Raw genomic sequence first — 11029 nt, 5'->3', positions numbered from 1 at the left:
TGTGCAAAGATGCAAAGTATGATCAACATTTGGAATGACCTGTTGAAAATCCTGGGATCATCTAAGAGGCTGGAATGGGAAAAGAGTAGTGAAGTTCAAGATAGATGCCTCACCTCATGTTGATGTAATCTCTGCGCACAAATCTTTTGCCAAATTCATACTGTATTTTCATGGAGTTTGTACCTTTTTAAGTGTAATAGAACACTTATTGAGATAAAGGATAGAGGTTGAACTTATGACTATGTAAAGTGGGCAACTGTGAATCACTAGCCCTTTTAAAATATTTCCTGGTTGTTAAATGGGCTGTCATCTCACTATCACCTAATTTACACAATTTTTACACAGTCTTGCATTCAAAATCTAGACTAGGTAGACAAACAGGTGCATGGATGAACACAGCAAGCCAGGCAGCATCTGGAGGAAAGGAGCAGTCAATGTTTTGGGTACCACCCTTCTTCAGGACCAAACAGCCAGCAGGACCTAAAGAAGGGCAATATCCAAAACATTGACCGCTGCTGTCCTCCAGATGCAGCCTGGCTTGTTGTGTTCTTCCAGCCTCCTGTCTGTCTACTTGGCTTCCAGCACCTGCAGTTTTTTTTGTCTCTCACAAAGTCTAGAATAGAGTTGAGAATTGATCGGTAAAGCATGTGCAGTTTTTTCTTTGTGCTCCTGAGATGCTGCTTGGCCTGCTGTGTTCATCCAGCTTCACACTTTATTATCTTGGATTCTCCAGCATCTGCAGTTCCCATTATCTCTGATGTAGTTTTTTTCTTTACAAGTTTAATTACATTATCTAAATTAAATACAAGCTGTTAATTATTTTGGCAACACAGTATAGTGTTATCTGGTAGCCAATTTTAAGCAAATAAAAAAAGTAACAAATTATAAATAAAAGGTGTGCTTAGACAGCAAATTAATTAATGGAATTTTACCAAAAAAAAGACAGGAACAGACAATTTAGATGTAGTTAATGATTTGATAGTATTTAAGTGTGTCCCTTACTTGGCCTGGTCTAAAAAGGGTTCCAATGTCAGAATGCAAACTCATTGTCTGATTCTTAAGGCCTTTAAGACAATTCGAGAGCTAGGGGCTGTAAAGGGGATTTTACCAATAACATCCACTTGAACTATGAACATCAGACTTGCAGTGTTGTTTACATTCTGAGAATGAGTATTAAAGAATGCAACCCTATTATAAACATATCAATTGCAAGCAGAAGTAGGCCATTCAGCCCCTTGAGCCAGTCTGCTATTCAATAAGATCATGGCTGATCTGGGTGTAGCCTCAAATCCACATTCCCACCTACCCCTAGGAATCTTTGGCTGGAAGACAGTCAAAATTCCAAACTCAAATATAAGTAAGTGTTTGTCCGGTGCTAAGAGCTTTTGGAGATTTAATAAACAGTGTAGTAGATTGAAAGCACAACAATACCAATAAGAACCTGCCTCTCATATACAATACTGCTTCCTTATTCATGTGCTCCTTTGGTAAGCTGTGACCAACTGGTAGGCTGCCCTGTTCTCCATCTTATCAGCTAATTTTTTCCTCTTAGCCCCTACTCCTAACATTTGAAGAGTTTTACTTTGTAAAACAAAAACAAAAAGGTACCTGTACTTAAAACATTATTTTTAAATCAATCCCTGAAACTTGATACTATCTGCAATTCCTTATCTGCTATACTGAAGGAAGTGTAGTGGAGGTAGGGTCAGTCATTCAAACAGGTATAATTGGACTGTTATTTGAAAAGAAAGAATATGTATGTATAATTGCAGAGAGGCGGCCAGGGAAAGGCTTAAGTGAGTTCATTCAGACAGCCAGAAGAAAAGATGGGTTGTATGGCCTCCTCCTTCCCTGCAACAATTTTATGGTTAAAGAAAAAGAGACAGTAGTACTGTAGCAATTTTCATCCCTATTCTACATCAACATTTTTTTACTTTAAATAAATGCAGTGAATTATTTCATCATGTTACAAGTTTTAAAAATATTTCATAGTTGCAGAAATGTTGTGATTCAGTATTGGTCAGTTAGTAGCTCTCTTGCTTCTGGATATGTGAATTCATAATTCAGTCTGACACTCCAGTGATGGAGGCTTTTGGGTGAGACTTTGAACTGACGGCCCAACTCATCTGACCCTTTAAGACATCATCTCTCCATACTGCAGCAATTAGCTCCTTAATCAATAGTGCTACACCACAACTATTTTTTACACTCTCCGCTGTCTCATCTAAAGATCCTGCGCCCCAGAATGTTGAGTTGCCAGTCCTATCCTTCCTGCAAACATGTTTCTGTGATGGTGCAGAACTCTTTGACCAACATCACTATTAGAGAATATCTGGTCATTTATTTCAGTGATTTTAGGGAAATTTGCACACAAGTTGGCTGACAGATACCATACGTTACAAGTTATCACAATTCAAAGAATTTTGAAAGTACTTTGGGTCATGCTGAGGTAGTAAAAAGTGCTATGTAAATGAAAGTCTTCCGTCTGGAAAAATTGCTGGTGTGTGCTTTAAGATTTGCATTTTTTGCTTGTTGCCAAAGCTTTGGAATCTGATCTGCATCGTGATTAAAACTGATAGTTCCAGAGTCTTGGAACACATGTACAGAGAACCACTTCAGCTCAAGTAGTTCTACACTGGATACGATATTGATAACAGGTTCGATTTTCTTGTGGCAATCAGCCTGACACTAGTAGTGAAATATAAAATGGGATTACCTTGGACTGGCATTGAACAATGTCTTTTCTGGGGATTAATTCCTATGAATAACATCAATAACAGGTCATGGTCTATCAAGCCTGTTTCACCTTTCAACTGAATCATGGGGTAAGTGCGTCCCAAATTGATTTAACAATCTTTGCTTCCTATTCTTTGTCATAAGTAAGGGATATGCTAAAATGGCTCTAGGGATGAGGGACATTTGGTGAAACTGCTTAGAGTGGTTTAAAATTGTGGATTGTTTTGGCAGATAGGGGAAAACTATTTCCAGTGGTAGGTTGGTTAAGAATCAGTGAGAGACTACACATTATGAAGATCTGTCAAACACTGTCCAAATGAATATTGGAAGCAGGTTCAATATTAACTTTCACAGAAGGGAATTAAATCTATACTTGAAAGTGAAACTTTTAAAAAATGCATTAATGAGATGAGAGTGTTGCTTTTCATTCCTCATTATCCTTAAGAAGGTGCTGGTATGCTACCTTCCTGAACTGCTTGCAATACATTTGCAAGGCCCAAGGGAAACAACAGGGGCGTGAAACTAAAGGATAATTCTTTTAAAACGTTGACCAGCATGATAAAACTCATGGCCTCATTCAGTGCCATAAGATTTGTTAATTAATTTAGTTTGATATTAACAGAACTCCTGTCTCTAACATACGAAGATCTACTCAAACTTATTTTTTAAGTTATGGCCTGTGCTTCTTCAAAATTCTCTCTACACTTGTAAAAGCGTTCACTTCTTGCCTGGTGTGTGGACACGGTGGTCAATATTCAAATTTGAGTTGCAATTACACAGATCATGAGGCATTTTGACCTTGGAGAACATCGCATTTTGATGAGCTGGGGACCAAACTCAGTGAAATGTATGCACTTTTCATAGCAGTCTGAAGAATTGTGGCCAGTTTATCTCTTCTGAGCTGAATGGTACAGAGGTCAATTGTTACAAACCCACCTGGTTGCCCAAGTTATAAGACAGTCACAGACAAGAGCTTCAATGTGGGACTTCGGCGGCGCATCATTTGGCTACACACTGGAGAAGCAAGCTACAGCACCCTTGTTAAGGAAGTGGCTGAACACAACCGGCTATTTTTCCATCTTATCCATTCTGGACTGTGTGGCGGTCTAGTGGTTATGGTAATGGATTTAACAACCCAGAGTTCCCACTAAGTTCTGAACTGGAATCAGTCATTTTAAAATCATTCATGGGCAAAAAAATCGGGAGGCAACTGTGAAAACTACCAAATTGTTGTGAAATTGGACAAGTTCATCCATGTATTTCAGAGAAGGTACCCTATTAATCCTACCTAATCTGGTATGACTCCAGACCCAGAGTATGTAATTGATTTTTTCAAATTAATTAGCAAACTTTAGGTGAGTAAATATACAGGAAGGGAACTGAAAACATCAAAACATGAAAAAAAAAACAGCTAATGACATGCTAATCAAAAAAGCCCAACAGTAATTAGGTTATTGAATAATGATGTTTCTACATAAACCTGTAGTGCACATTTATAAAAGTTCCAAAGTTCTATGTGCATTTCCTGTGCCATTCAGTAAAATCTTTCACAATACCAAAGAAAAACTTGCAGCTTTCAAAAATCTGCCTCTAAACTATTTACAAATATACCATGTGCATATTCCTGAAACAATGCAACAAATATACTACAAAAACAGTTATTGCTGGAGAAACTCAAAAGCTCCGGCAGCAGCTGAGGAGAGAAAGCAAAGTAAATGTTTCGGGTCCAGTGAACGTCCATAAACAATGTACTATAATGCTATAAGAATCCAATCTGTACTGGTCTAAGTGGATCAAGTGTCAGTGGAGGATCATTTCAGGGACAGTGACCAAATATCATAAGATTATGATTATGGTTATTGGGTATGGGAAAGGTGAGGGAACAATCCCGACTAATAACAATTAACCAGGGGAAAGTCAGTTTCAATGAAGTGAAGACAGATCAGCTCCAGAATTGAACTCAAAAAGTTGGCAGGCAAAATTGGTCTATCTTTAAAGAAGAGACCATTTGGGCATTGACTATTGTTTATTCCCACAAACTGCAAAGGCACAGCAAACAAATCCAAAGGTCTGTGGATGACAAAAGAATACAGATTAAGATGAAGAATTAAGTGTACTTATGATTGATGTTAGATGCACAATTTAACTAAGAACCAGGCTCAAGATCTAACATTCAGACAGGAAGTGAAGAAGTTTAACAGGGGATTTAGGACAGCACGGTGGCTCAGTGGTTAGCACTGCAGCTCACAACGCCAGGGACCTGGGTTCAATTCCAGCCTCAGGCGACTGTGTAGAGTTTGCACATTCTCCCCGTGTCTGCATGGGTTTCCTCCAGGTGCTCCGGTTTCCTCCCACAGTCCAAAGATGTGCAGACTAGGTGGATGCTAAATTGCCTGTAGTGTTCAGGGGTGTGTGGGTTATAGGGGAATGGGTCTGGGTGGGATGCTTCAACGGGCGGTGTGGACTTGTTGGGCCAAAGGGCCTGTTTCCACACTGTAGGTAATCTAATCTGAAGTAATTTTTAAAAAAGTATGAGAAGATTTCTAGCTATATAAAAGGGAACACAAAAGTCTTGCATAGTCGTATAAATAGTAAAGAGTAGTAATAGAAGAAATAAGGGATCAAACGCAGAGATTTATATGTGCAGCAGTCATGGCTAAAATATTAAATCAATCATTTGAAGCTACCTCTGCCTAGGGTAAGATGCTACTTGGGTTCTGAAGTAAAAAGAGATAACTCTGAGTCTTGAAGGGTTTAACATTGATGAGCAGGAGGTACTGGATGGGATTGCTACTCAGAAAATGAGGGTTTTTTGTTATTAAAAAACTATTAATGTGAACATGAGAGTCTTGACATTGAAAACAATGAAGCAGAGTCTCACATCAGAGCTGAAAATGTTGACTCTTATTTTGAAGCTGTGCTGAGCTGGTACAAAAGAGGAGTTGGGGCCTAGGGTAGATCAGTCATGATCTTGTCAAACAGCAGGCAGGCTTGAGGTGGCTAAATGGCCTATTCTGCCCCTATTTCTTAAAATTGGTAAAACATTAGGTCCAAATGGGCTGCAAGTATGAGTGGAAATTGCCGAGGCACTAGGCATAACTCTTGAGGTGTCTTCTGTGTGAAATACACTTTCATGCAGTGGAAACAGGTTCATTCTAGAGAGATAGTAAGAACTGCAGATGCTGGAGTCAGAGATAACAGTGTGGAGTTGGGAGAATACAGCAGGCCAGGCAGTATCAGAGGAGCAGGAAAGTTGATATTTTGGATCGGGACCCTTCTTCAGAAATGGGGAGGAGGGGACAGAGCTCAGAAATAAATGGAAAGGAGGTGTAGGGCTGGGGAAGGTAGGTGGGATAGTGAAGGTGAGTGCAGGTAGGGAGTCATGGGGTTTGGTCAGTGAGGTTGGGGGAGGGTTCAGATAGGTGGTAGAGAACATCGACAGGTTGTGTAAGGTCAAGGAGGCAGGGATGAGAGGGAGTGTTGATCATGGGATGAGGCTGGGGGTGGGGAGATTTTGAAACTGGTAAAATCCACATTTAGGCCATTAAGCTGTAGACTTGCAAGGTGAATATGAGGTGCTGCTTTTCCAGTTTCTGGGTGGCGTCATTGTGACACTGGAGGAAGCCCAGGATGGAACTGTCACCCAGGGAGTGGTCTACTGCATCCACTGCTCCTGGTGTGGCCTTCTCTACATCGATGAGACCAAGCAGAAGCTTGGACACCATTTTGTAGAGCACCTGAGCACTGTACACGACAAACAACTACACCTTCCGGTTGCGAAGCATTTTAACTCTCCCTCCCACTGTCTGCACAACATGTCCATCCTGAGCCTCCTAGAATGTCACAATGACACCACCCAGAAACTGGAGGAGAAGCAACTCGTACTCCGCCTTGGGAGCCTACAGCCCGATGGCATAAATGTGGATTTTACCAGCTTCAAAATCTCTCCAGCCCTGGCCTCAATCCATGTTCTTATCCCTGCCTCCTTGAACTGACACAGGCTGTCCATCTTCTCTCCCATCTATCCACCCCTCCACCTCACTGACCAATCTCCAGCACTGTCTACTTGGACTCACCTATCACCATCCCACCTACCTTCCCCAGCCCCACCTCTCCTCTCTATTTATTTCTGAGCACCCTTCCCCCTCCCCATTTCTGAAGAAGGGTCCCGATCCAAAACGTTCCTGCTTCTCTGATGCTGCCTGGCCAGCTGTGTTCTTCCAGCTCCATACTGTGCTATCTCATTCTAGAGAGAACTGGATTGTTGTTTAAAAAGGATGAATGCGTAGAACCATGGGGAGAAGACAGAGGGTGACTCTAACTGAATTGCTTGGCACAGAATGACAAGCCAAAATGCCTCCTTCTGCTTGGCCACCATTTTGTGATTCCATATAACCAAGTGATCAGTATTTTTACCACTGAGTTTAGAATTCACCTCATTTTATTTTAAACTGACTTACCTGCAATGCAGTAAAGATATCTCACCCTACAATGGAGAAAGGGTCCAATGCAGCATAATGTTACACAGGCAGCCATTGACAGATTTTTGAATTATTGTAAAAGTTATTTTGCTGCAGAAAATAAATAGTGATAGTTCCAGGCATCAAAACAAATAACAGCAGCCACTCTTTATCAAATTTTTATGACATAAAAATAAAAATGTGAAATTTAAAACAACAATTAATCTGTACGGGAGATGACGCTATACTGCATGCAATTTCATACTGCTGCAAATTCACCCAGCATATAAATGTATCAGGGTCAAAATGTAATGTCAAGCCATTGAATAGTTTCCATCATTCATAATATCCGCCTTCAACCTTTGATAGCAGACAATATTTTGCAATTGGAGTTACTGGAATGGAAGATGGAAATAAAATGGCATGTAGGATCAGATTGAACAAGGCAAGCATCTCTTCAACTAGACTGAAGGATTGTGAAATGAGCAGCAGATCATTCCTCTGAAACCCCAAATGCTTCATTAATCCTATTAGCTTCCTTAAAAATAAGGAAGGGTCACTCTGTGATCACTCTCATAGCAGACAGCTGTAAAGTGCCACTGGCAGAGAGATGAAAGTGAAGTTCTCAATCAGAGTGCTATCTGGGGATAGTGAGCGAAAGGAAGAACACGAAACACCATAACATATTCACCCACTCCAACAACTTGCAAAATGGAATTAATTGACTCCAGTGGAACTGACTACAAATAATCCAAGCAGAACCTACAGCTTATATCACACAGTTGCAACAATGGAATTGAACTCACTGGGCTCCATAGAGAATTATCTGCAGTATGGACATTTTAGTTACTGTTTTGTAAATTGACAGATGCCTCTAAATAACCATAGCTGACTATTAATGGAACTACTTGAACCGTTATTACTGTTGCTTGGACACGGATAGACTGGATCTATGTAATATTGTTTTTTTTGTCTTAAAAAGGAAGAATTTAACTATAGTAAGTTCCAGAGTTCATAATCAATAGTGTGGAGCTGGAGGAACTCAGCAGGTCAGGCAGCATCAGAAGAGCGGGAGAGTTGATGTTTTGATGTCCTGATAAAGGGTCCTGACCCAAAACACTGACTCTCCTGCTCCTCTGATGCTGCCTGACCTGCTGTGTTCCTCCAGCTCCACACTGTATTGAATCTGACTTCAGCATTTGCAGTTCTTGATATTTTGCAAAGTTCAAATGTACAGAACAGTAGGTTTTTATTTTTTATTCTTCTTTTAGCCTGCCTCTTTCCTCAACAGTTGGGTGTGGTTCCATGGGCACTAACTGGTGGTCTGAATCAACAAATCTGGTGGCAAGGGTTGGCAAGACTATTCAACAGGCTGATGGGCTGCTGTGGCTGCAGTTCCTCTTAAAACCACAAAGGAGGAAAACCAATTTTGACACCATTACCCCTAATCCACTGGAGACCCACCAGCATCACAAATTGGAGATGTGGTTAGCATGTGTTTACATGCTTCAGCTATTCAAACTTAACCACCTTAACCATCAGGTGAACAGGTCTTTGTACAATTAGCCTTATGCTGTGTCATGGTGAAAGGCTGAAATTAAAATTCAAGTCTGAACTCCATCCTAGTACTGATTAGCATCTCCTCAGAATTTGACATTGTAACTGAGAAATGTATAAGTGTAAATATATTAATTTTGGCAGCAACAGTTAAAATCCATGAGATTGACACATAAACCAGTGTTTTCAAATGTTCTTGCATTCCCACAGTGAATAAAATATCCACGATCCCAAAGCTGCAGAGCTTCCAATGGCGTCTTTGCTGCCAAGATATGAGCTTCAATCTGTGGAAACAAAGGTTTAGGTGTTTCATCAATAACTCATAATGTTATACCGATAATGTGAAGTTTCATTTGATTCTTGGAGGAATAATCTGCAAATTTTGAAGTTTTAACTGGTTGATAGATTTGCTTCGGGTACTTCGGAGTTTAACTGAATTTGAGGGATAAGCACACGAGGGATAGAAGGCAATACTGATGAGTTGAGATGCAGTCAATTCAGAGGAGGCTTGTGTGCAGCTTAAACAACATTGTAGACTAGTTGGAGTGACTGGTCTCTTTCTCTGTTGTAAATTCACTAATTTGTGTCCTGAGCTAATAGAATTGTTTAGTAATTAGAGGTGGAGTAAATTGGGCCTTTAACAGCTGGAGTTCAGAAGAATGAAAGCTCACTTTACTGAAATTGGCATAACCATGAGTGAGAACCCTAAAGTACTGTGAACATTTTAAACTTGTGATTCCAAAACGTGGCTTTTTAAAAGAGGGCTGTTACAGCTAAAAATGGCTGCTGATTTAAATCAAGTGACTACCTGGAGAGAGAGAGACTGACAAAACATTACATGTGTAGTTGAGAAGGGGCTTTCATACATTATCCCTTCGAAAGATTTGGAGTAAGAAGCAAGTCAATACAGCCTGGCTTGTAATTTCTTGTGACTACAGTGGTAACAAAGGACTGATGCCCCCTACTCAAGCCACCCTTGCAGATTTGACCTAAATTGCAGACTTATTTTGTGTTTTTCCCTTTGAAGAACACATAAGGATCAGAGCTAAAAAGCCAGTTTCAACTGTACCTAGAGGGTGCTAATGGGACGAAAGGCTCTTGTGTGCATGGGTTTGGGTGTTAGCCCGCTGTGAAGGTTACAGTCTAAGAAATATCCTCGAGTAAACCCTGTGTTGCATCCGTTCTCATTCTCTTTGCTGCAAACCAGTCAAAAGGAAACAAGACAACAAAACGATTCTCTCAGAGATAATGGGGACTGCAGATGCTGGAGAATCAGAGATAACAAATTGTGAAGCTGGATGAACACAGCAGGCCAAGCAGCATCTCAGGAGCACAAAAACTGACGTTTCAGGCTGAATGCTGGAATCACAGTCAAATAAAAAATCAGAACTGCAGACTGTTAACCAATCTGCAAAATTAAGCATTGTGAAACCAACAGCTAAAACTACTAACATCAACATTATTGGTAATCACCACTGCAATGTTCGGCTATCTGCTCATCAAAACTGATGCATGTATGTTTTTTTCAAAGTTTTAGCATTTTGAACTCGCTTCTTATCTTTTGATTAGATTTGATTTATTACTGCCATGTGTACTGAGGTACAATGAGAAGCATCGTCATATGCATCATGTTACAAATTATTTCTGCAATTAAAAATTAATAAATTCACTCTTCGTTAACTCAAGAATGCCTGTCTCAAATTGGCTCCTTTTAAAACATAAATTTCTTTTGGTCTGGGAGAAAGGTATCCATAAGGGAAGGGATCCTTTAAAATTCACCTTGTTGCAGTTAATCGAGTGGTTGCATGAATAAAGAGGTAAATCATTTCATCCCTCCTTAATCATAAGCTTAGCAGTTTCGGGTGTTCTTTCTGGAACTGGATTAAATTGGGGAACATTGCCTGGATCTAGTCATAACAAAACATTCAAGAAGGTGCTTGACAGAGTGAGTTGAGTGCAGATTCATTTTCCCCCTCAATCTAGACCACAGGGAAACAGTCTCCGAAAGGGCAAGTAATCATTTAAGACTGAGAGAGGAGAAACCTCTTCACCAAAAGATTGTCAGTGTGTGGAATTCTCTACCCAAGAAGGGTGTATATGATCCCTATTGAATATATTTAAGATTGAGAGAAACTGATCTTTGATGTCCCTATGAATCAAGTGAAATGGGAATTGGCAGGAGAGCGGAGATGAAGCTGAAGATCAATCATGACCATGTTGCATGATGGAGTTAGCTTGTTAGGACATATGGTGTAATCCTGCTCCTATTTCTTGTG

General features: G+C 40.2%; 1 protein-coding gene across 1 annotated transcript in view; it reads right to left on the bottom strand.

Annotated features, from left to right (window-relative positions):
- Positions 1–6947: 6947 nt before the first annotated feature.
- Positions 6948–11029, bottom strand: part of pstpip2 (proline-serine-threonine phosphatase interacting protein 2) — a 127102-nt gene continuing 123020 nt past the window's right edge. Inside the window, exon 15 of the mRNA XM_048547050.2 lies at positions 6948–9037. The gene's annotated coding sequence lies outside the window, so the exon portion shown is untranslated. The remainder of the gene's footprint in view (positions 9038–11029) is intronic.

The sequence above is a fragment of the Stegostoma tigrinum genome, chromosome 1 (genome assembly GCF_030684315.1).
Source record: "Stegostoma tigrinum isolate sSteTig4 chromosome 1, sSteTig4.hap1, whole genome shotgun sequence".
In the NCBI taxonomy this organism is placed as follows: domain Eukaryota; kingdom Metazoa; phylum Chordata; class Chondrichthyes; order Orectolobiformes; family Stegostomatidae; genus Stegostoma; species Stegostoma tigrinum.
This window is presented reverse-complemented; position numbering and strand designations above follow the sequence as displayed.